The 27,666-nt window shown below is 29.2% G+C and overlaps 2 long non-coding RNA genes across 4 annotated transcripts; both read right to left on the bottom strand.

The window, feature by feature from the left end:
• Window positions 1-337: 337 nt before the first annotated feature.
• LOC133033468 (uncharacterized) lies at window positions 338-5,955 on the bottom strand. The gene is made up of 2 exons (XR_009685614.1): window positions 5,423-5,955; window positions 338-452 (listed from the first exon to the last, which is right to left on the bottom strand). It is a non-coding gene; the product is annotated as an uncharacterized LOC133033468 (long non-coding RNA).
• A 7,674-nt stretch (window positions 5,956-13,629) lies between these two features.
• On the bottom strand, window positions 13,630-24,440 carry LOC115705977 (uncharacterized). Of its 3 annotated transcripts, XR_009685613.1 has the most exons (4): window positions 23,502-24,440; window positions 18,797-23,298; window positions 18,154-18,759; window positions 13,630-17,727 (listed from the first exon to the last, which is right to left on the bottom strand). It is a non-coding gene; the product is annotated as an uncharacterized LOC115705977 (long non-coding RNA). The 3 variants fall into 3 exon arrangements; XR_009685612.1 differs by having other exon boundaries at window positions 18,154-23,298; XR_004009550.2 differs by lacking the exon at window positions 13,630-17,727 and having other exon boundaries at window positions 17,754-23,298.
• Window positions 24,441-27,666: the final 3,226 nt, after the last annotated feature.

Below are 27,666 nucleotides of genomic sequence, written 5' to 3'. Positions count from 1 at the left end.
TTTTAGGCAAAGTTTTAATAAGGCCTTAAACGAAAATTAAGTTACACACATTTTTACAAAATTTTTAATTTTAAGATTTATTAAAATTTAATATTCAGTCAAAAACACATTAATTAATTAAAATCTTAATACTTAGATTATTATTTTTTATATTAACATTTACATGTTTTATTAATAATTATTACACCACGATTAATTTTTTTCTTCTGAAATTTGATTTATTTATAAAAGTCTTTCATAAAAAAATAAACTAACAATCGTAAAATATCACTATAAAATAAATATAATCATAAGCAAATATTATGATATTATATATTTAGATTTTTGGGGAAAAAATAGAAAAATACAAAAAAAGAAAAAAAATTACAAAAATACTTTGGGCCGGCCCATTAAACATTTATACAGTCCACATACAAATATTTACAAAAATACCACATGCACTAAGCCTTCAGCTGTACTGTTAGGCTAATTTTAGTCTAAGTTTTGGGTCATATTTTCGGTTAGTTTTCACTCTTTGTTTCTAGTTTTAGGGCTATATTACGCTTGATTCTTTGGTTTCAGGTCCTCGGGCATTTAAAGAAAGTATGTACAAGAATTGAGGAAAAATGGTGAAAGAATCGAGAAGAAAAACCAAGATTGGTGTTGCTGCCTGTTCCAGTCACGACGGGGAATTTGCCAGTCGCGACGGGAACTGGCAGAAAGTTTTCAAGAAGTCGAAGTATAACTCGCGTCGCGACGGGGGCTTTGCCAGTCGCGACCGGGACCCCAGTGACGGGATTTTTGGGCAGTTTCGTAATTTCGCGAATTTTAAGGATGAGACTTGGTTTAAATAGATAGAGTGCGTGAAAATTAGGATTATTCAGAATTAGAACCCTAGAAACAAAGGAGGAGGCTAGAAGAGCGGCTTGTGGCGACCCGGATCAATTGCTTCAACTAGTTCTTTCTCTTCTCTTTAATTTTTCTATGTTATTTTCTGTTTCAATGTTAATTATGGATTTGATTATGGATGTGTTGAACTAAACTCCTATTTAGGGAGAATGATGAATGTTGTTTAAGTTTTTCCTAGTTAATGAATAATTGTCATTCCTCCATCTTGATTGTGAACACTATTCATATTTGTGTTTAATTTCCATGTGCAAGATTGATCACCTTTTACATGTTTTATGATCTCAATTCGAAATCTGAAAAAGTGAGAATTGAGAATGCTAAAATTGGATAGTCTAGGTTTTGATGTGAAACGAAAGTATTTACATAGCCTTTGTGACATTTAGATTATTGCTTAATGCTGATTTCATGTTAGTTTAATTAAGAGATTAATTAGAGAGCATGAGATTTAGAACCTAGAAGATCTTAAAAGAGCTAGGTTAATTTATAATTTGTCATTCACTTCAAGAGAAGGATAGCAATTAGACATTAACATTGGTAACTTAACAATAGGATTCGTCTCCCTATTCTCTCATCTTGATTAATATTCACTTGTTTCTTTAAGTTTCTTGAATTTCTTTCTTCCTTTCTCAATCATAAATACTTTTGATTTGCCAAATAAAATTATAAGTATAGTTTAGTAGTAATTAATCCAATTCCCTGTGGTTCGACCTCACTTGCGTGAGTATACTATACTTGATTGCGTGCACTTGCGTAGTAATTAATAATTTTCGCAACAAGTTTTTGGCGTCGTTGCCGGGGAATTGTATAAAGATTAATATTACATAAAATTATACTAACTTCTACTTTGGTTAATTGTTTTTTTGTTTATTTCTAATCTGTTTCTTTTAGATTAAATTTTGTAATATTATTAAAAATTAAATTTTGTTCGAATTTGGTTTTTCTTTTTAGTTTTAGTATCAATTTTGTTGTTTCAAATTTTTATCTTTTAATTACTAATTTAGTTTTATTTTTTTTAATTTTACTAATGTTGTACTTATGAGTTTGACCTGCAAGATAAATCCAGATGCTATATCTTGAGGATTTTGCCCAACAACACAATGAATCATTCTATTCTGCTTGGAGGAGATTTAAAGAGCTTGGAGAGAGATGTTATCCCACTTTCTCAAGTGGATGTTTTACGTGGCTCTTTTATAGTGGACTTGATGATGAAACAAAAAGTTGGGTGGATTATGGAGCAGAGGTTACTGGAGAGCCTTTGTTAAGGAGAAGCCATGAAGCAATAAATTTGTTGAATGATATGGCAGATTTTGATTATGATTGGCATTGGAATCCATCACTTCAAGGTTGGAGTCATCAATACCCTCCTTATTGTCCAAACTCACCCCAACCAATTGAAGAAGAGGAGGATATACTATCACTTCCAAAAGAGATTAATCGATTGGCGGACATGGTAAAAGCTCTATGTGATAATTTAATGGCGCAGGATTCAGAGAGTTTTAAGGATAATAACTCAAATAACGAAAGTTATAAGAGTTGTTTGAATATAGTAGAAGCACCATCAGATGAATACATAGAAGAGACTGAGCCTAGAATTGAAGAGAAAGAATCCTTTGAAGTGGTTGAAAATTTGGATACATTGGATGCTTGCTCAACAAATGATGAACTCAATTTGGTGAATGAAGAAACATCCATCCTCAATGATGAAATTATTGAAGATCAAATCACAGTCAAGGATGTGGATGGTCATGAGGAAACTGAACAACCAATTGAGAGGTTATTTGAGAAAAGCAAGAAAGAGGTGCCATTGGTGGTAGAAGAATCACTTGTAGTTGTTAATTTGAGGTTGTCAACACCACTATATTATGAACCACCAATGGACCCTTATTTTCCACTAATGCCGCATTCTCCATATTGTATTCTCTTCGAGTTACCAAAGGCTTCTCCCCAAGCACATCATCCAAAATCTTATGTTGTTGGTGCTGACTTTTGTTCAAACTCATTGCTTGCCAAGCTTGAAGGCGAGTACAACAATAATTTTCAAGTTGTCTTGCATGACGCTTATTACGGGCGTCAACCGCTTGTTGATGTGGTGCGCAGGTAAGTATCTCTCAACCACAATTTTATTTTAACACATTGGGGACAATATCATATTTAGTTTGGGGGGAGAGATTTAAAAAAAAAAATTCTGCACTTTAATTTTCTGTGTTAGTTTTTTTTTCTGTTTTAGTTAAGGATGGCAATAAGCTAAAAGATAATTGTGTGCTGCTGTTTATTGTAATGTGCTCTGAAATTGCAAAATAACTGTGTGCTTAATTTTGTTAACTCTTTGGATTAGTTTGGATGCTCGTATAACATGTGTAAGAATGCAATTTGATGATCTGTGAAATATGTTATAATTGTTTTACTATGGTTTGTGGTAAGATTGACTGAATAGCTTAGAACTTGCATGTCTTATTCTTTTGAGGCGAAATCCTTGACAACATTCAATAGGAATATGATTTAGGCATTTGTTGGATAGTTTGAGCCTTTCAAGCCTACCATGAAATGATTATCCTTAGTTAACCCTCTTGAGCCTAAACTTGTTTTATTCTTCACCTGTTGAATCGAAATATGTATCCACACTGTTAAATTTTGTCCTCACTATTTTATCAATGATACCATAAGCTATATAATTAGTTTGGGGGAGCAAAATGCATGGTGTGAGAGAAGATAGAAAAAAAAACGTGCAAGATTGAGAAAAAAAAAATATAAGTTGTAAGATCAATATCACTGAAAAAAAAAATATTGAAAAAAAATATATATATGATTCAAGAAAGATAATAAAATTCAGTGATGTTGGGAAAAGATAAAAAACTTCTCAATCTTGGTTAGTTGTGGGAACACTTTGGGAAATTTGAAATTAGAAGAAGCTTGTGGGTTATTTTTGTGCTTATGATATCTTTAGCCAAAATTGTTTTTCATTTTTCAAATATCTAAGCCATACTTTCTAAACCTCAAAAAGCCCTATTGATTCCGAAAGGATGTTGTCAACATTAGTGGAGAGAGGTAAGCATGCAATCATATGAGTTATCGGGTAGTGGAATGGTTAGAAAGAGTAAAACCATTATAACATTGTTTCGATTGTGAAGTCATCTTGTGTTTGTGCAGTATGTGAAAAACTGAGCATCTAAATTAATTGTTAGAGTTGGTGGAATTGAAATTCTAGTTTGAGCAATGGAAGAGAACAACACATGAGCAGTAGTATTGTGATTATCTTATAGCGCAGTTAGTAGATTAGTAGTTAGTAGCATTTATCTTACTCGAGGGCGAGTAAGAATCTAGTTTGGGGGAATTTGTTAGGCTAATTTTAGTCTAAGTTTTGGGTCATATTTTCGGTTAGTTTTCACTCTTTGTTTCTAGTTTTAGGGCTATATTACGCTTTATTCTTTGGTTTCAGGTCCTCGGGCATTTAAAGAAAGTATGTACAAGAATTGAGGAAAAATGGTGAAAGAATCGAGAAGAAAAACCAAGATTGGTGTTGCTGCCTGTTCCAGTCCCGACGGGGAATTTGCCAGTCGCGACGGGAACTGGCAGAAAGTTTTCAAGAAGTCGAAGTATAACTCCTGTCGCGACGGGGGCTTTGCCAGTCGCGACGGGGACCCCAGTAACGGGATTTTTGGGCAGTTTCGCAATTTCGCGAATTTTAAGGATGAGACTTGGTTTAAATAGATAGAGTGCGTGAAAATTAGGATTATTCAGAATTAGAACCCTAGAAACAAAGGAGGAGGCTAGAAGAGCGGCTTGTGGCGACCCGGATCAATTGCTTCAACTAGTTCTTTCTCTTCTCTTTAATTTTTCTATGCTATTTTCTGTTTCAATGTTAATTATGGATTTGATTATGGATGTGTTGAACTAAACTCCTATTTAGGGAGAATGATGAATGTTGTTTAAGTTTTTCCTAGTTAATGAATAATTGTCATTCCTCCATCTTGATTGTGAACACTATTCATATTTGTGTTTAATTTTGATGTGCAAGATTGATCACCTTTTACATGTTTTATGATCTCAATTCAAAATCTGAAAAGTGCGAATTGAGAATGCTAAAATTGGATAGTCTAGGTTTTGATGTGAAACGAAAGTATTTACATAGCCTTTGTGACATTTAGATTATTGCTTAATGCTGATTTCATGTTAGTTTAATTAAGAGATTAATTAGAGAGCATGAGATTTAGAACCTAGAAGATCTGAAAAGAGCTAGGTTAATTTATAATCTGTCATTCACTTCAAGAGAATGATAGCAATTAGACATTAACATTGGTAACTTAACAATAGGATTCGTCTCCCTATTCTCTCATCTTGATTAATATTCACTTGTTTCTTTAAGTTTCTTGAATTTCTTTCTTCCTTTCTCAATCATAAATACTTTTGATTTGCCAAATAGAATTATAAGTATAGTTTAGTAGTAATTAATCTAATTCCCTGTGGTTCGACCTCACTTGCGTGAGTATACTACTTGATTGCGTGCACTTGCGTAGTAATTAATAATTTTCGCAACATGTACAGAGCGAACCATGAAGATGAAAATACGCGCTCGTTTCAAAACCGCAAAACAACCAAAATGAAACTAAAACGAGAAAAATACAACTATTAATTCTGGCAAAATCAACTGGAAAAGAAGACCTGCAATGATCTAAACTGAAAATGACGAAAAAAAAATCAGAAAAACTGTGAAGAAACTGAAATTACACATTTGTTTTCTGTTTTATTCGATCAAAACAACTCCCCCTAATATCGAAATCCAGATTCATGAAATGTAGATCTGTAACAAACAGATCTGGAGCTCCCACCAAATTCAAAACAATGTATGATGTGAAATTTTTTAAAAAAAACTCATGAATAATACATCTACGTTATATACAGTTACATTTTGATTGATTACTGGTTTTCAATATAAATATATTTTTTGAAAAATAAAATAAGAAGAGTAAAATCGAATTAAGGTACAACCAATTATGTATAAGTCTGTTTATTTTTTGTTTTGGTTGCCTTATAGTTGCATTATCGTTTTATGATAGTTTATATATTATACAAGAATTTAATTTGATGGGGACTAAGAAATAGTAGTTATACATAGTAAGTTTTGTGTAAATAGTTGCATATTAATTTTATAGTGAAATAACATATGCAAGTAGCAAAACTATAATAAAACTACAAAACAACTGTATGCAAGTGCAAATAGTTGCCTTATAGTTGCATTATCGTTTTATGATAGTTTATATGTTATGCAAGAATTTAATTTGATGGGGACTAAGAAATAGTAGTTATACATAGTAAGTTTTGTGCAAATAGTTGCATATTAATTTTATAGTGAAATAACATATGCAAGTAGCAAAACTATAATAAAACTACAAAACAACTGTATACAAACTAAAATACAGGAAAAACTCTTTGAACATCAACATCCATGATAAATCTCATTGTTACCCATTGATGATATAAAAATGGACAGGAAACAACTAGATAAAAAACATATTAAAAAAATACATACAGAAGGTGTAAAATTTCAAATATGGGGGAAAACCAAAAAGAAACCGAAAACAAACCTCGGTTCGAACATCAGCACCAACATTAGCTTTTTTTCCCAGAAACGTTGACAATGAAATCTCTGCATTATTTGTTGAGCAAACATACATAAGAAGCACAATGATTTCCTAAGATTGTGCCTAAAACCAGTGAAAATATTTTTCATTTCTCAGAACACTTTCCTTGACTTCGACTATTCTTTATTATTTGATTTTGTCTTCAGGTATTAGCTTTTGTTGTCTATACTCTTTCTGACTTTATTCTCTACACAGTCACTCCATATGTTATCAAGGTCCGTTTCTTCGTAAGAAAATATAAGAAACTAGCTTTACAATTAAAAATTAAAAATAAAAAGAAAAGAAGAATTGTTATGGAAAAAAATTAAAAATTAAAAACTGAAATAAAATTAAAAATTAAAAATTAAAAACTGAAATAAAATTAAAAATAAAAAGAAAAGAAGAAAAAAAGAGAGTGAAATGATGGATTGATTGATAGAAGTCAATCCTAGACCCCTGACGTGTAAGCAACAATATATAAGAAACTAGCTTTACAATTAAAAATTAAAAGAAGAATTGTTATGAAAAAAAATTAAAAATTAAAAACTGAAATAAAATTAAATATTAAAAATTAAAAAGCTGAAATAAAATTAAAAATAAAAAGAAAAGAAGAAAAAAAGAGAGTGAAATGATGGATTGATTGATAGAAGTCAATCCTAGACCCCTGACGTGTAAGCAACAATATATAAGAAACTAGCTTTACAATTAAAAATTAAAAATAAAAAGAAAAGAAGAATTGTTATGAAAAAAAATTAAAAATTAAAAACTGAAATAAAATTAAAAATTAAAAATTAAGAACTGAAATAAAATTAAAAATAAAAAGAAAACAAGAAAAAAAGAGAGTGAAATGATAGATTGATTGATAGAAGTCAATCATAGACCCCTTACGTGTAAGCAACAAGTGTGATGCATGAAAATGTGTGTGCAAAGTGGTAAAAGTGTAATAAAAAAGTAACAATAACCGTGTGAGGGTATTTCAGTAATAAAGAATGCATTTTGTATTTATGGTGTAAAAATTTCTAGATTTTTTTATGTGTAAAATTTCTCATTAAAAAAATCATTAATTATTAATATTGATAATTCCAAATTTTAGTTTAAAAATTAATTGAAATGTATTGTTGACATTTGGTAATATAATAATAATGTTCAAATTAATTGAATGAAGAAGTTTTTTTTTTTTTTGAAAAAATATTAAAAATGCTTTCTAAAAAAATATATAAAATATTTTTAATGTATATCACTCATATTATTTTTTTTTTAAAAAAATAATGTAAATTATCCTTAAATGCAGGTTTTAAATTTTGTAATGTCTTTGGCAATTGGGTAAATTGCTTTATGGGTAAGTCGACTATGTATGTGGTTTACTAACATAAAATTATCAAAATAGAAGATATTATTCGATAAATAAAATATTTTTAAATAAAATTGATAATTTAAAATTTTAAATATTATTTTGTTGTTAGAATATAATTTATTTTTAAATATTTTTATTTTTAATAATATATAATAAATAGGTAAATATATTTTAATATAAATAAATTTATTATGGAGTCTTTAAATCAAAGTTCATAGCATTAGCAACTTCTTTGTAACTTTTTTATAATATGATCATTTTTTACTGTTTATCAAATATATTTATAATGTGCTTTTTTAGAATGATTATTTCAAAAATACTTAAAAATAATTAAAAATTTACATCACTTTTACAAGTCTAGAGGTAGACACTACTAGTGTTTGATGCTTGTATATAAAAGTGTATGGACCATGGTACTATATATCTCAAATATGACAATTTAATTAAAAGGGTAATGTTATAGTAATTTCTCAATTAAATTTCTTTGAACTTACAGGGTACCTAGGCTATGGTATCCTTAACCATCAAATATCATTCTATTTAAGGCATAAATAGAAAATCCTCCAAGATTTTGGCATTGTTATGGGCCCATTATGAACACTGCCCTTCACAACACAGCCCTTACACCCATACCTACACTAGTAACTGTAACACTACCTCCAACAAAAAAAAAAAAAAAAAAAACATGTTCTATTCATTCTGTAAAGGGCTATTTACAAAAATATGGGAAAATAAAGATAAGTTTTGATATATATGGCATAAAAACTTAATTACACTAAATATGGCATTTTTTAAAAAAACTTACAAATATGGGAAAAAGTCTTGAGTAATGCCATAAAAAACTTAAAATTTATGTTTCTTTTTATTTATTTTTTCTTTTTTAAAAAAATAAAATACTAAAATAAATAAAAAATGATCTCAACTATAGATATTATTTTTTTTTTACAGAAATTAAACTTGTTTTTTTATTTAAACTACTATTTTTTTCTTTGTTTTTTTGTTAAGAACTAATTATTTCATTAAAAGCAACGAAAAAAAAAAAAAAAAAAAAACCAGTTTCATCAACATCATCCTGAAGAAAAAACAATATAAAAAATTATAAACTTTAAAAATCAATTTCATCAACATTGAAAGAAACTATTAATTTCATTAAAAGAATAAAAAAAATAATTTCATTATGTTATTAGAATTTTTTTTCAAGTTACTTTTTTATTATTTTGTTTCTAGGTTGGAAACTTACACTTATATTTTGTTATTAAATTATTGGTAGGCATTATGTGTTGTTTTGATTATATTTGTGATTAGTATTTTTTTTTTGTATATTTGTGTGTGTATGTTTTTATTTGATTGTCTGATGAAACTGGTTTCAATTAACTTTATTATTAACATTTGTATTTTGTTATGATTTTTTATAACGTCAAAACTGGTTTCACATGTCGAAACTGGTTTCACATGTTTTAACTATTCTGTAATGGGGTTGCTCAATTTTTATGATATTATTATATATTATTTCGTTTGTATAAAACCAGTTTTATTATTGTATGATATTTGAACAACAATTTTTATTTTATTTTAATTAATCAGTTTCTGACATACATATTATTTTATTATTTTCATAACTGGTTTTTTTAAGTAATTAATTTTTTTTATTGTTGTTCATAATTGAGTTTTATTCAATTTTTTATTAATTTATCTCAAGAAACTGGTTTTTATTTGTTTGTTTTTATTTTGGTTGTTTTACTAACTGGTTTCTCACATTCCACTGTTTTTTTTTTTTTATTCTTTTATGGTTTTTATTGCACTTTTGTCTCTTTAATTTTCTTTGTTTCTTTTTTTTCTCTTTGATTTTAATTTGTGATTCTCTTTGTTATATTTGCTGCATATTGTATGTTTAAATTAACTCTAATTTTTGAGCAAGCAAATAAAAAATTAAATGCCAAAATAAAGAATGAAGTTAGAAGTTTGATTATTAGGTATTGATATAAATTTTATATGTTCGAAACTGGTTTTTAAATTTAGTATCGTTAATTTGTAAAAGTTTAGTTATTAGGCATTGTGTATTTTTTATTATGTTATTGTTGAAACTATTTTTTTTTTGCCACTTTTAATGAAATAATTCGTTTATTTTAATATTGATGAAACTGGTTTTTAAAGTTAGTATCGTCTTTAGATTGTAATTTTTTTCATTATCTTGTTGATGAAACTATTTTTTGTATTCTTTAAATGAAATTATTAGTTTCTTTCAATGTTGATGAAACTAGTTTTTAAAGTTTGGATTCTTTTTAGATTATGATTTTTTATATTTTTTTTTTCAGGATGATACTGATGAAACTGGTTTTTTTTTCTGCTGTTTTTAATGAAATAATTAGTTTTTAACAACAAAAAAAAACGAATAGTAGTTTAAATAAAAAAACAAGTTTAATTTTTGTAAAAAAAAATGAAATATAAAAATGTACACTTATTATATATATTAAGAGAAAAAAATTAGGTTGAGAAAAAAATTGAAAAAAAAAAAGAGAGACACAAAGAGAAATTAGAAAAAAAAAATAGAGAGAGATAAGCGAAAGAAAGAAAAAAAAAAGTAGCAACTGACTTAAAAGTTGAAAAAAAAAGAGAGCCAAAATTGACTAAAAAATATATAAAAAAGACAAAAAAAAACTTTTTGAAGTTTCAATAAGTAAAAAAGAAAAAAAAAATTAATAAAAGTATAAAAGTAAAATGTTCTTGTCAAATTAAAAATGTAATGTTTGAAAAAAAATGTAGTATTTGGTGTAAATTTTTCAAATAAAAAGAAACCCTAAAATGTAAGTGTAAAATAAATTAAAAAAATAAATAAAACTAATTAAGCTAAAAACAAAAACATAAAATATGGGATTGGATAATAAGTTTATAAAAATATGGCTTATCAAATACCATAAAAAACTTAAATGTGAAAAAATGCCATAGAAAAGTGGCAAACCTAAAAATGCCATATTTTTCTAACTTTGTTATGAAATCCCATATTTCATGTAATTTTCACTTCTGTAAATGCTTGATGGGTTTGGGCCACCTATCAATAAGAATAAGATTTTTTCACAAAAATATTGAAATTTGGATTAACTTTTACAAAAATACTTTCACACGGAAATTTTTCCAAAAATACTGTCTTTTTTATAAAACAACCGTAAAACAACAAAACAGAATAATTAAAAATAAGAGTAGAACAATTAAAAAAAACTCTAGAATAATAGTGAAAACTTTCACTTAACACAATATACAGTATTTTAAAAAAAAATTCATCCAGTGAAAAAAAAAAGTAGTAAATTTATGTATGCAATGTATAAACCCTATAATAAAATGAAATTAACACCTGTTTCCAAATTAAATGTTTTGAATGACCCTTTTTGTTTTACAATAATTGGTATCCGAAGGGTGGCTTTGATTTGTTTGTATTTCTTCTTTGTTGGGTATTTTTCTGTTCGTATTGAAATATTTTGTGTTTAATTTCTAAACGAGTTTCACTGTTCTGGTAGTTTGTATCCAAAATATTCGTTTTCATTGACCATATTTTACTTTGTCAGTATTTTTCAGTTTGTACTTTTGTAAGTTTTACATTTTAAATACTTTTTTTCTTTTTTTAATATATCCATAAGTTGTTTTGAACCAGTTAAATAGATTTTGGTAACTTATCAAAAAAAAAAAAAAAAATATTTTGGTATTTGAAACAGAAACCTATCATAGCAATTAATTAGATACATACATTTTATTGTTTTCTTTTAGATATCACATTGTTCTAATAATTAATTGGTAATGAAAAGGTGGAAAAAAAGGAAAGATCATAGGTTTGAATTTAAGGCCTCTCTAAGTTATTGGTTGATATGTAATATCATTACATTAGTTAAAAAGATAAATTTTATTTACACTCCAAAAATTTATAAAGACACCCTATTTTAATAATATTTATTCTATATAAAATTTATATATTTAATTGTATTAATTTTTTTTCAATTTTTTTCTTTCAATTCACATTCTTAAAAATTGTACCTATCAAATAAAAATAAATTATATTTTAAATATTATGATAAAAAAATTAAATAAAAAATTATATGAAATTTTTTTAGAAAAAAAATAAAAAAAAATATATACATGAGTTAGAAAAAATTATAAAAATAAAATTAAAATAAGTATTGAAATTAACATAAAATAATGTGAGGAAAAAATTTTAAAAAAATATTAAGAGTAATTTTTAAAAATTATTTAAATTTATATTTTTTTTAATAATAGGATGTATTTATAATTTTATGGGGTGCAAATAAAACTCCCCAATTAAAATTACATGACCCCAAATATTTAATTACATATTTAACCTATTGTAAAATGACCAAAATAGATATTTTTAATTTTTTTATTTATTATTTTATTTCTTAATAATAAGTGCACCCCACCCATAACTTCTTAAAAAACTTGTTTGTTATCCTTTAAATAAAAATAAACTACTAGTTAAAAAGTTTGAAACTTTCAAATCATCCATCAATAAAATAAAATTTTGAGATTTTATCAATGAAGGAATGAATACAAAAGTAAATTTATTATATATATATATATACTCTTTCAAACAGTATTTTGGGAGATTTTTTTTTGTGTTTGAACTTTATTTTGAATAGATATGTATGTATTTATACAGTTGATATACTAATTTATGTATAATAAAATAATTTAAAATAAGAAGTTTTGGGGTGTACAAAATAATACTCTTTTGGTATATAAAGTGGGGTGGGGTTATAAAAAAACAATATTTAATTAGAGTCACTTTAATAATAGGGTGTGGTTATAATTTTTAGGGGTGTAAATATAACCCCCCCTAAAATTATTACATCCTTTAGACACTTAGAGTTCGTTTAGAACGCCGTATTAGGTCGTATTGTACTGTATTATATTATATTAAATTGTATTTTATACAATATTTTTATGTAAAATTATATGTAGTATTAACTTTTATGGACACCTAAATATATAATATTAATTTAATATAAATTAAAATTTAACCTAATATTATATATAATCTAATTTAATATAATACAATCCATCCTTATATAATTAAATGCATCATATAAGATCATAAGAGACAAAAACATTAGATAAAGAGGAAGTAAATGAAAAGAAATGGTATAATAGTTGTCAAGACAGTAAGCTAATTGTCTGTTGTAACAGTTAGTGTGCTGGTATGATTTGTTAGGAGTTAGTTAGATTGGTGGTTAGATTCGTTGCTCACTTAAGCTTGTATATAAACATTATTATTGTGCTCTAATTAGACAATTCTTTTCTCTTTTTCTCTTGTTTCTTTCTTTTCCTTTACTTTCTTTTCCCTTCTTCTTCTATATTACTCTCTTCTTGAGCTCCATAACAATGGTGAGAAAAAAATCAAAACTTCAACAATAGCCAATAAAATTATCACACTATTAATATACTTTTATAATATTAAAATATTTTTTACAGTATTACATTCAAATGATATTTTCAAAGTTACACAGTATATTCAAATAATTTTTTAGTTACAATATATTTATTTAAAGTAACTTAAACATTGTATTAAAATTATAAAAATTTTCCGTGAGAAAAAATTTATATATTTGTATAAAGTCACTATAACAAATTAGATTTTTGATATCGGTTCGAAGGACGTTTCTTTAAAAAATTGACATATTTGATCGAGGTTTTATGAAAGAATCGTCGTCTTCTATTACTTATTCATGAGTAATCTCCTCAGGTGTTGTTTTTTATGGAAACTAAATTGTGTGATGGTGCTCTTTCTCGCTTTAAAAATGTTTTAAATTTTAATAACGGATTAGAAGTTGCTCGGGTTGGATTGAAAGGTGGTATTCTGTTATTGTGGCAAGATGGTGTTGATGTAACTCTTTTATCAATGAATACAAATTATTTAAATTGTTATGTCTTGCTTGATGAGGGCCCTCGTTGGCTTTTTTTTGCTATTTATTGTTTTCCCGAAGCTATTAATAAAAAGTATACTTGGAAATCAATAAGGAGATTAGCTGATGTTTCACCACTTGATCCATGGTTGTTAATTGGTGACATGAATGAAATTTTCTCACATGAACGTAAAAATGGTGGTCCGCATGCAAAGAAGTGATAATCAAATGCAACTTTTTCGAACGACACTCGATCAATGTCTTTTGAGTGACTTACTTGTTGCTGCTGACGATTTCACTTGGGCTAAAAATAAGAAAAATCCATATGGTTTAGAGGAGAGAATTGATTGGTGTTTCATTTAAAATGTATGGAAGGACACTTTAGTCTTGCCAAATCTAAGTCACTTAAACTACTACGGTTCAGACCATAGAGTATTAATGGTTGAAATTGTTTTCACTCAAACACCAACCTGTATTGCCCCAAGAAGATCTCAGTTTAGATTTTGAGAAATTTTTGCTTAAAGATAAGGAGTGTTCTGAAATTATTTCCAACTCTTGGTGTCGTAATGCATGTGATGACCGTGCCACTAGTATAGTGACTTCTTTGAATAATTGTGCTAAAAAACTTTAAGGATGACATCTCAGGAAATTTGGAAAAATGAAAAAGGATATTTTTCTTGCACAGAAACAAGTCCAACAATTAAATTTTGCTGATAGTTCTGATCCAAATTATTCCCTTAATGTTCAATCAGTTGAATCTATTTTGGATGAATTGTTGGCAAATGAAGAACAATATTGGCAACAACGATCGAGGGTCGAATGGCTTCAATTGGGGGATCGTAACACCAAATTCTTTCACTTTAAAGCTTCAACTCGACATTCAAACAATTGGATCAAAGCTCTTATTCATGATCATGGAAATATCACAACTACAAAAGAGGGAATCTCTAACTTGGTTGCTGGTTATTTTAAAAGCCTTTTTACTGCATCTGATGAGGATCATTGGGCTTTATCTCATGTCTTATCCACAATTCCAACAACAATCTTTGGAACAAAATGAATTTTTATCATAGGACTTCACTGCTTCGGAGGTTACTGCAGCTTCAAAAACTATGGGTTCAGATAAAAGTCCAGGTTTGGATGGAATGTCGGCAATGTTTTATCAACACAATTGGGATATTGTGGGTGATTTAGTAACTAAGGTGGTTCTTAATGTCTTGAACAATGGTGCCAGTCTTGAAGCCTTCAACCATACACTCATTACTTTAATTCTGAAGGTCAAAAAACCAAAGACAATGAAGAATTTTCGCCTGATAAGCTTATGCAATGTTACTTATAACATTATTTCAAAAATACTAGCATTACGATTCAAAGAGGTTCTTCATTCGGTTATCTTTGAAACTCAAAGTGCGTTTCTTTCTAATCATTTGATTACGGATAACATTCTTGTTGCTTTTGAAATGGTGCACAGTTTGAAACATAGGACACAAGGCTCTAAGGGTTTTGCTGCCCTCAAACTTGATATGAGAAAAGCCTTTGATCGAGTTGAATGGTCTTTTATCGCTGCTGTTATGGGGAAGATGGGGTTTAATATTAAATGGATTTCACTCATTATGACTTGTCTACATAAAAATTCCTTTTCTTTCCTTATCAATGGTGTAGTTTCAAGTTCAGTTGTTCCTCAACGAGGCTTACGTCAAGGTGATCCGCTCTTCCCATATCTCCTTCTTATTTTTTCAGAAGGTCTTTCACGCTTGCTACAGTATGAAGAACAAGTTGGAAGACTTAAGGGTCTGGTTGTGTCTCGACACTCTCCGACAATTACACATCTTTTATTTGCGAATGATAGTCTCCTCTTATGTCAAGCTAATGACTGATCATATGATTCAATCAAACGTGCTCTAGATATCTATCATCGTGCTTCTAGTCAACTTTTAACTACGGATAAGTCGTTTATGTCCTTTTCGCCTAACACTCTGGAGGCTGTTAAGCATTCTTTTCAGCAAATTTTGGGCATGCCGATTTGTGAGTGTCATGAATCTTACTTGGGCCTCCCCGCATATAAGAAAGGGATAAATCACAACTATTCAACAACATTAAGGAGAGAATTTGGAAATTAATGCATGCTTGGAATGATAAGATTTTTTCAATAGGTGGAAAGGAGGTGCTCTTGAAAGCGGTTGTGCAATCAATTCCCACATATGCAATGAGTTGTTTCAGATTATCTACAAAGTTTTGTAAGCAGATTGAGACTATGATGACAAAATTTTAGTGGGGTCCTTCTTTAGATAATAAAAAAAATACATTGGAAGAATTGGAAATCCCTATGTACTTCTAAACGAGAAGGTGGATTGGTCTTTAGATCCTTTGTGCATTTCAACCAAGCCTTTTTAGCAATGCAAGCTTGGCGTATTTTTCAAAACCCTCATACTCTGCTAAGCCGTGTTGTAAAGGTTCGTTACTACTCCAACAATGATTTCATGTCCACTACTGCTGGTGGATTGTCCTCTTTAACATGGCAGAGTATCGTTTGGGGTAGAGAGTTGTTACCGAAAGGATTAAGGATTAAAATTGGAGATGGTACTACTTTGAGGTGTGCTTATGATTCATGGATTCCTGGCCATGAATATTTTAAACCATTGCGCTTTACTGGACAAGCTGTGAATCAAGTTGCAGACTACATATCAGCATCACGGGAATAAGACTTGGAGCTCCTACAAGCTAATTTTTCACCAGCTGATCATGTAGAGCGAATTCTTACTATTCCATTGCCTTTCCATCCCTGCAATAATAGATGGATACATGGCATTATGATTGTTCAGGGGAATACACTGTTAAAACAGGTTATCATTTGGCCTAATCTTATGAAGATCGTGATGTGTTAGGTTATTTTTAGTATTAATTTTAGATTAAGTTTAGTATATTTTTAATTGAGTTTTAATCGTATTTGGAGCATTTTTACGCTTGTTATCTTTTATTTTTGCAGATTTAAAATAAAAGAAGATTAGAAAAATATAAGAGGAAAAAGATGGAAAAAAAGATAAAAATATCTCACAAAAAGATGATATTTAAAATAGAGAAAACTGTGTATGAAAATAAAGCTGCAACTTCAAGCCTGAATTCGACTATCTTCTGATAAGATTTTGAACAAATTCAAAATATAAAAGTTCTATATCTCTCTTTTATCTTTTCAGAACATCTTGAATCGTCCGATTCCGAGCAATGTCGAGAGAGTTATGGCCAAAATACTATTAGTCGACGCAGCAGAAAAATCACCTCCAACACGGGCCGCGGCATGGCTTTAGCATGCCGCGGCCCGCCCCCCTAAACAGCACAAAAATCGTATAGGCATTTAACATGTGCGTTTTTCTATCTTTTTAGTCCCTGAAAGCCTATATAAAGGATGAACTGGAGTTGATTTCAGTCAAGCAATTTCAAAGAGAAAAAAAGAGAGAATTCAGATACAGAGTGGAGAGATCAACTGCAATATTGGAGGCACACTGCTCAGGATTTTTCAGCATTCTTTTCTTCTTCTCTTCTCTATTTTCATCTCTTTTCTTAAAGTTAATATGTGTAATTGTGCTTCAATGAACATGTGTAGCTAAACACTTTAATTAGGGTTATATGAATATTGTTTAACATTGTTTATGGTTTTAATATGATTTATTTTCCCCCTAATTTCTATGTATTCTATTTTATTTGTGCTTAATTACTTTTAATTGCCTGATCACCAATTATCTGTCTATGAGTTTGATGCGAGATCTGAGAAGTGAGTGTGAAATATGCTATAGTAAAATAGAACTGAATTTCGATATAGGACGAGAGTACCTATATGGTTTAGATAGCTTATGGGGTTTTTATGCTTAATGCCTATTCCATGTTAAATTTATCACGAGAGTAGAAAGTTTGCATGTAATTGAGATTTATATATCTCAGAAGACTATAAATTACCTTAGTAAACCTGCTTAGGGGTGTTCATAAAAACCGAAAAACCGAAACCGACCATCAAACCGACCAGACCGTAACCGAATTTTCGGTTCCACGTCATCACCGAATTTGGCGGTCGGTTTCGGTTTCGGTTTTTTTGACACGGCGGTCGGTTTCGGTTCTTGAAATAAAAAAATAGTTTAACTAAAAAACCGTCAAAACCGCCAAAAACCGCCCAAAACCGCCAAAAACCGCCTAAAACCGCCAAAAACCGCTCAAAACCGCCAAAAACTGCCTAAAACCGCCAAACCGAAAACCGCCAAAAACCGTACGGTCGGTTTTATACGGTTATAATTTCTAAACGGTCGGTTACGGTTTTCGTAAAATAAAAACCGTAACCGTCCGGTCGGTTATAAAATTTTAAAAACCGACCATAACCGACCGATTTTCACCCCTAAACGTGCTATTGCATAGAAATTAATATTAGGAAAATAATCATATTAGACCATATTCAATAGAAACAATTGAAATCGAAGCCCTAGTTTTTATTAACTATCAATTTTCTTGAATAATTGTTTCTTACTAGTTTCTTATTTTTAATTCTTTCTTTATTTTTATTTAACCAAATAGAAGTAAAAGTTTAATTTTAATGTACTTAACTACACTCCCTGTGGGATCGACCCCACTCCTGGTGAGTCTACTACTTGAAACGGTACGTACACTTGCGTGTGCAAATTATCGCAACATGATGTATTCTCAAGTTCAAATGCTCAAGAAGTCTGGTGGAATCTGTTTTGGGGCATAACTCTTCCTTCCAAGGTGAAATTTTTTGGATAAAGAGTTATTCAATCTGCCCTTCCAGTCGTCAAATCTTTGTTTCATAAAAAAATCATAACCTCTGCTACTTGTTCACTATGTTCAATGGCATGGGAATCTATGGGACATGCTCTTTTCTCTTGTTGTCATGCCAAAGCAGTCTGGCAAATTACTAATTTTGATCTCAATAAAGCGGATCGTATGAAAGATGGTGACTATATGATGTATTTATCCACAATTCTAACCAAGTCTGAATTGGGAAGAGTAATCTGCATAATGTGATTTACTTGGTCAGATAGAAACAACTTCATTCATGGAAAATAACTGAAAAAACCGGTCCAAATATTGTCACAAGTTGATGCATACTTGGACAATTTTCAAAATTTTAACAATGCTGTCAAACCAGTAGCTGTTAGTGCAGCAGCTCCAGTAGACTGCATTTTGTGGCAACCTCCTCCAGAGACCAAATTAAAAATGAATGTTGATGCGGCTATTGATTCTTCGAGGAGTAAAATTAGTATTGGTGTGATTATTAAGGATTCAAATGGTTGTGTTGTGGCTGCAATGTCCAAATTAACCAGTAGTCGGAAATTACAAGTCGCAGGAGATGAAAAGCCAAGGCCATGTTCTGTGGTCTTCAATAGGTTGAACAATTGCAACTACAACTTCACTATATGGAAACAGGTTGCTTAATGCTTGTCAATGTGTTAAATGGAAAATCGTGACAATATTCTGTTTTTTATGATTCGGTTAAAGATGTTTCATATCATTTATCCTCTTTCTCTAATACTTGCGTATCTCATACTAGACGGGATGCTAATCAAGCCGCATATGGCCTGGCTAAACAAGCATTACAGTTGGATAGTGATTGTATATATATGGATAGAAGAAATTCCTTCTACTATTTTCTTTGTTATTGTAAATAGCTGTATTTAATTTATAATAACTTTTTTCAAAAAAAAAAAAACTATAATTTTTTGAGAAAAAAAAAGAGGGTCGTACACGTGGCCCTAGTTCCCCTATTATTGTATCTGTATATGTTATAATTTTTCAAAAGGTGTTATATATCATCATGATCCATTATATATTAATATTGCTGTACATATATATTGGAAACAAAAAATATAGTGTCCGTACTTAAGTGCTGGGCAGTTGTATAAGCTATAATTAACATTTTGTCATAAACTAACCCACTCATCAATTAATGGAATTCCTAAAGGGATCGTGCATGTTTTTTACCTCTACATATGGTAGGAGTGTTGTTTTTTTTTTCTTACACTTAGAAATTATATTCTCATTTTATAGTAGAAAATCTGTCTAATATTTTTGATAAATTCTTGTTAGTTTTACATAATTTGACCACTTTTTACCAGATCCTACGAAACCATTTTTTCACCCCGGCCACATGGGCATTCAGCATTAATCGATGCATTTTATGAAACTGAACAATTAGCAATAGAAATAGTTCTAAAAGAATCTTCTGTTTTTTCACCCATAAAAGAAGACCAAAAGAAATAAAATATTCGTCACAACCATCAAATTATTTAGGTTTTTTATTTTTACATGAAGTTAATTTTGTAATTATTTTGAATTATATTAATTATTCAATTTCTGTTACAAGATTCGAAAAGACACTCTTAAATCAACAGTAGCATTAGAAAATGTTTCATTTTTATCCAACGAAAGAAGGAGTAATAAGAAGAAGAAAAATCTTGATCTATATATATATCAAATTATTTATGAAAGTATATTTACACTATTATAGATTCACATATATTGTACTTATTTTTGAGTATTAACTTCACATATATTTGTACTCAAGAAATAGAATTAACACTTTTATCATAAAATCATAGCAACAGTAACACTTGACGTTGGTAGAAGTTATACATACCAATTTGTGATGTAGTAATGTTATCGATAGAGCCCTTTCTTGTAGTCTAACTGTATAGCAAAATAAATATCATCTACTATATATGTATATACATACTGAGCAAAAAAGAAGCAAAAAACTACATTAAAATCGATACTTCATCATCATGTATTAATGAATTAGAATAAAAAGAGCATTTTTATTAATGCGATTAAAAATCGATACTTCATAAAAATTGTTGCATTAAATTATATAAAATTGGATACTTAATTCTACTACAATAACAATGTTATAACTTAAGTTGTACTAGAGATGCCTTTTTAACATTTGTGGAATAAAAAAGAAGGAAAAGCAGGAGGTATAGTCGGAGGTGTCCATGCATTATTTATAAGTTGCATGTGAATACAAACATGTTACTAGTCGATAAGGATTTCCTACGATTTCATTGTACTACGGATCAGTGGAGCTTTGGGTGAAGGAATAATAAAGGCCTGTCCCTTCAATTTTCACTTTTTTCAAAATGACATAACACCTTTTCTCAACATTTGCCCCCACTTGACATGGCATTATAAGATTCTTCCTTTCATTTTCATTTTCATGTTCAAAATTTTCAATTCATACAGTATATATATATATATATGTCCCTGGCACAGTGTAACAGATATATATATATATATGCACACGTACAAAGACAGTTGATACATGTATATATATATATACTATGAGACTTCATGAATCTTTATTCATGAAATAATTGATGCATATTATATTATGTCTATATATATACTCACAGTATGATCTGTATTCAAAGCATGCTCGATAGTTACTACACTCGATCTGAGGTATAGTATACATGGACCCAAATGTTTCCCAAATATTTGTAATGTATATGCATAATATGTACACATAAAAACAAGAAAAAAAATATTTACTAATGGTTATACCTGCAGACAAGTCACTTTATTTTATGTGTACGATTCTCAAGCTAATTAAGGCATTTATGTCATTAGAAAAAAAGGTGAAGAAGGCATAATAATGTCAATTATAAATGCTTCAGAAAAGAGATAGCTAGTATATACTTTGATATGATTTTTTAGGAACTATTTCATTAAAACATTAATTTTATTACCAAATCGTTATTTTTCCCAAACTCTGTCTCACAAACCCAAAGTTTGATTGGATTTGGGCTAGGCTAAGAATTTGGTTCCTTTCTTAGTTTGCCTTTTTTCACTCTCAAAATTAATCTTACTCTACAATTTCGATCTATATTAATTAATAAGGTTTTCTAAAACTTCTGAGTTCTTTAACAACTCAGAGAACTTAATACACCACCAAAGGTAGCTTAAAGATCCTAAATTTGGTGACAAAAACAACAAATAATTCTAGTAATTTTTGCTAATGGGCTCTCTTTCCTTTGACAGAGGAAAACGGGCAAGGTTTTTAATTATAGATCATTTACTTTGACCATTTGCTTTCCCTATCTTACGTACTCTTCTTACTATGTAAACTTAATAATTACACTAAATACTCTATCAATTCTAACCCTCACAGTCACACTTATATATGCCTTAATATGCAATACATATACGAATATTATACATATACATAGACATATAACTAAGAGCTAACTTTGCATGCTTGGATATTTATGACATTAATAATTGCTGTAAAGTCCATAACGGTATTATTATAGTACTGATAATTTATGTAAACATCATACATATTTATATATATCTATATAAATAAATGTGTGTACATACTATATTTCTCTGCTCATCGAACCCTGTTGCCCCCTTCATGAGTAATATATGTAAGAAAAACAGTCATCGAGATTGTGAGTAGTAGTACTACACACTTTTCAGCCCATAACACACACAAATATCTACTAGATGATAAAAAAGTTTCAGGTCATTGTGAACACTGCATCTCTTAACCCAAATTTTAATATTACATATATATGTAATTATTAATGGTGTAGCCTGATCTAATTCAAAAATGGGTTTATCAATTTCTTTCAAGATATATATATATATAGGTATAAAGGAAAAATTAAAAATGTGGAAAGAAATAAAAATAAATATCTAAATAAATAAATCTTACATATACCTTTATTTATACCTAGCTAGTTCTAGTTTTAGTTCTAGAAGTAACAGTTAGTACTAGCCAGGAGTAAAAGTTTATTTGTGCTCTCATTCAGTAAGAGAAATAGTTCCCCAAATGAACAAAGTACTAACTCTTTGCTGTGATCAATATTCTCCATTGGTACTATTCTATGTATACAATATACACATATATATAAATATATATCACATTTATATATATATGTATGGATATTCTACTTATTATCAGCAGAATCATAATAATGTCCGTACTAAGTGTATGAGAAATTAAAAGCCGTACACAAAGTTGAACTACAGAAACCAATAATCATTATCTTCACATGTATGGTATCAATCATTATATAGCCCATATATATAATTGAGAAATGAAAATATAAACTTGATTCCTGACACACAAGAGCTTATATTGATTAGTTTATATAAGAAGAAATTAATAAGTGGGTGGACACTGGTACTATTTTTCTTGGGATAAAGGAGGGAAAATGAAAATTTGAAAAGAAAAACAAAACTCTTATCCATTATGAATGAATGCATATATTTGTATATGAGAAATGCTAAGGGTATGGTTATAATGTTATTGGTACAATTTTTTTTCTGCTATATCTTTGGGAAATTACTAACACTTACGAGGGTGCCTTAAAATAAAATAAGAATCCCATATATATATACCATTAATTACTGTCACTTAAAACAATATATTATTACTTGTAATTAATCGATCGCTACCTGGAATTAATGGCAGTATATACCTTTGTTGAAAAGGGCAATATATACATCTCGAATTTAGCTTAGTAAGCTACAAGACAGAAAAAACTGTAATTATAATCGATAAATTAACCCCATGAGATCTAAATCCTATAAATTTACCTTATGATCATATAATTATAAACTCTAATTGGAAATTAATTAAAAAATTATACTAACAGAAAACCATATATAGGTATGTAAAACTCGAATAATTAATGAGAGAGAAAGCACATATATATATATAGGTTTTACCTGAGACGGTGACTATGTGAAGCATGGATGATTATTCTGTCTGTCTTTATAGCTTTGGGTTTGGGTTTGGAGCAGTGATTTGACGTCGTCGTTTTGTATATATCTATAGTCATATAGTTGCTGATGCAGCATCATCAAGATTCTCAGGGGATCAGATATACCGTCTTACTTATTAGGTTTATGAAAACACCAATATTGTCACTTTGTGAATCTTGATGATGATGCACCTGCAAATAATGACTTCTTTTTTTGTTTAATTTCGACAAATATATATTTATTATATAAAACTTCGATCGAATAGAGACTTACACAGATTCCACGAGGAAAATATTTCAGATAAACGATGATTTTAAAATATATATATTATTTAATATATATATATATATATATTAAAAGGACACACCAATTACTGGTGTGGAAGTTGTAACCCTAATAAAATATAGAAAAAATAGATAAAATAAAAATAAATATAGATAATGGTGGCGGAGATGGATGGGAGTAGTGATGGGGCAACGACTTTTGAAATTAAAACCTAAAAGCCAAGAAGATAAGCTACAGGTGTGGGTGTGGGTGTGGGTGTGGGTCTACTGCTACTTCTAATTAGGCCATAGATCGTCCCCCCATCTTCGATGGATTCATAGAGATTTTTTTTAAAAAAAAAAAAATAATAATTATTATTATTATTATCAAAACTCATGAAAAGAAGAAGAAGAAGAAGAAGGTATGATGAAAGTGATGAGGATCGATCAGAAGATGTTATAAATATATAAAATATCAGAACATATGATGTAATGTTTATGTTTGTACGATGAAAAAAAGAAGAAGAAAAGAAGAAGAATATGTATATGTGAGGTGATGATGATTGATGAGAGAGGTAGTGGAGATTCAAGATCTGGTTTTTATAGAATTAGAGAGAGAGAGAGAGAATAGTAGATGAGGATTGAGGAAGAGGGTGTGTTTGAGATGCTTATATATACACATAAACGCACTTTAGGGGTTTCTATTCTCACCCAAGAGTGCACGCAACTTCCCTGCAATCTTAATTGTAGATCGTGGGCTTTTCTTATAAGGATTGGATTCAAAGTTTCATTTTTTTATTTCTTGTTGGTAGTTGTCAAAAACTATGTGTAAAATTAGGTTAAACAATTTAAAAGAGTAGGTGCCATCAAAATATATTAATAATGTCAAATGTACAACTATGCAGTAAAAGGAAATTTATATGTCACCAGTTTTAGTACATCATACTTTTTTTTTTTGGATAAATTTAATTATACTGAACACAATATAGTTAAAAGTCTTGTAAATATAAGTTAGACTTTTTGATATATAATAGGGCACTAGTTTGGAAAGTATGAGACACAAGACACAAAAATATATGAGTTTAGACATGAGATTGCACTACATGATACGAAAAATATAGGCTTAAGCATAACACAATAAGATACATAAGCATGAATAGTCTAATTTGAAAGCACAACATGATAAAAACCTTATAATTTGATAACAATAATAAAAATAATTTGAGTATTTATTAGTAAATATTTAAATTTAATAGTTTATAGTTTTTTTATTTAATTTCTTGTAAAAGATTATTAAAAAATTATATAACATTGAAACTATAAAAAAATATATAGTCTAATAATTTTCTTATTAATCGTAAAAATAAAATATGGAAAAGTAGAAAGCGTGAATTTGAGTTCATATAAGAAAACGGGTTAGTCTAAGTAAAGCATGATATGAATTTGAATCTGAATTCGAACACGACACAACTTATTTTTTATAGCACAACACGATAAAACTCATATATTTTTATGGTGAGGTACACGACACGATCCATATATTTGCTACACGACATGTACTTACAGCACTATCGTGGGATTATGGCTTGGTAGCTGCTAAATTTAATATAAACACCACAAATCACTAATACGTGAGTAATGTAGGACAAAACACACACACTATTTATATATATATAAATTTAATTACACTAAACACATTGTTGACTGTTGATTACTTTGTTGATGCTGAAAAGTGGCCAACACCAGCTCGCTAGATTGGGGAGATGAATAATGAGTTTAAGTACATAATTTATAGAGGCACACAAAATGTGTAGTAGTTCACTCCCTGTATTGGTAATGGAGTTATGTCAACTTTGAGTTTTTATTTCTCACAAGAATTATAAGAAAATTGACTAAGTCTGAAAGCTCTAATAGAAAAACTAGAGATAGATACTCTGACCTTGTGGGTACTTTTGTAAATATGAAAAATGAGCTAAAGGAGCTCTCCTTTTATAAGAAAAGAGATCATATTAAAATAATAATAAAATAATCTAAAAAATATAGAAAAATACATTTAGGCTATTTCTAATCATTGATGATGACCTAACAGTGAAATTAACTTCGGATGTTGGTCGTCAATTTTCAGAGCTTAAATCGTGTCCGCAAGACTCGCTTCGGGTAAATTGTAGCTTAAATTTGTAACTCCTTTAAGGGTAAAATTAGAAGTCAATAACTTCAAAAATTACTATTAAAATGTGAGACATGACTTGATAGAACATTAAAGTAGCTTCGAAATGCAATTTGAATTGCATCAATCAGATAAATATAGAGAGAGTTATGACTGTTTTACTGAAAGTTGTTTTAGGCCCACCACCCAGGTTGACATGTGACGTCAACCTGGATGCTAGGTGAGTAGGAAAACATGCCGAGGTTGTATTTTTTGATGCCTAAGTGATATTTGAACATCACTTAGCCAATTTCTGTGTTATAGTAAAGTCAATTACCAATTTTTGAAGATGCTGCTATTTTGCAAAAATGAGAGACTCGAAACTTTTCAATATTTGAATAAGTCACTTTGTCGAAAAAGTGAAAATATAAAGTTGTAAATTTGACTCTTCTGACTTCATAGCTCTCAGCTACTTTGAAAAATTAGACGAATAGTCGAAACAAAATTAGAATTAGATAAGCAGAACCTAGTGCACCAAGGCATAAGTCAACTTGGGTGTTGGGTGCTCTTTTCAGAGCTTCCGTTATGTCGTTTTAACACTTCCAAGGTTCTTGAATTTGAGGACGAGGTCTCCTACCATGTTTTTGACCATTTTCAAAGAGAATGCTTGGAGCAGAATTTGTATTTGAGAGATCAAAACGAGTGCACCAAGTTGATTATCAATCTAGGCGCTAAGCCGAGCACTAGGTTTGTTGGTTTTATGAAACTAAATCAGGCACGCAACAGAAAAATTCGTATTATCTGATTATCATTGTACCATAACCTAATGAATCTCTAGATGTGTATATATATTAAATCTAAAGATAAAATTATATGAAAAGAATATATCTCTTAATGACTATCAGGGTATCCTTAAAAATTCTCGTTGTATTCTTTTGGTTGATTAGAAACTTATACCGTAGTCTTCCAAATTGATCCACCACACACATAGAATAGTGTGGGCTATTAGAATAAAGTGTATAATTTGTTCTTGTTGAATTCTCAACACATGAGTAAGAACAATTGAGAGAAAAATAGTTTCCTCTTTCTCCACTGTAAATTTCAAAAATTATATGTTGAAAAGCTTATTTTGATTTCTCAAATCAGGCTTGTACGTATTTACTGAAAATTCAAATCAGGGAACATCTTAACTAACTTGAAGTACCTTTATTAATTTTTAAATTCAAATATTTAATTAATTCAATTAATTAACCTAAAAAGAAAAAAAAAATAGGGACACCCTACACTAGGGTAGGGCTTACCATATCTTATTTAGGAAAATGATTGTCTTGATAACTTTTATCTTTTTCCTATTTAATTAATTTAAAAAAATTATTTATTTATTAAAAAAATAAATATTCCTATTTCACCAAATCAAAATAGATTTTTTTGAACAACATTATAGAACTCTTTATCCCTTCTCTTGATAATGTTTCAAAGTGGCAATTCAGGGACCATAGACTTACAATTCTAAGCTCTAATAAACTAAATTATTTATTGAGTTTCATCGACTAAATAATCTTTACTTATTAATTCCATGATTACTCCACTATAAATATAGAATTGAACTCTTAGTAATTATAGAATTTACTTATTGAGTTTGACTGTAGTGTCCAATTCCAATGATTAGCCCTCCATATGTTGGTTTATAATTAATTTTGGTCAAATTATCGTTTTACCT

Source organism: Cannabis sativa, chromosome 1 (assembly GCF_029168945.1).
Source record: "Cannabis sativa cultivar Pink pepper isolate KNU-18-1 chromosome 1, ASM2916894v1, whole genome shotgun sequence".
In the NCBI taxonomy this organism is placed as follows: domain Eukaryota; kingdom Viridiplantae; phylum Streptophyta; class Magnoliopsida; order Rosales; family Cannabaceae; genus Cannabis; species Cannabis sativa.
This window is presented reverse-complemented; position numbering and strand designations above follow the sequence as displayed.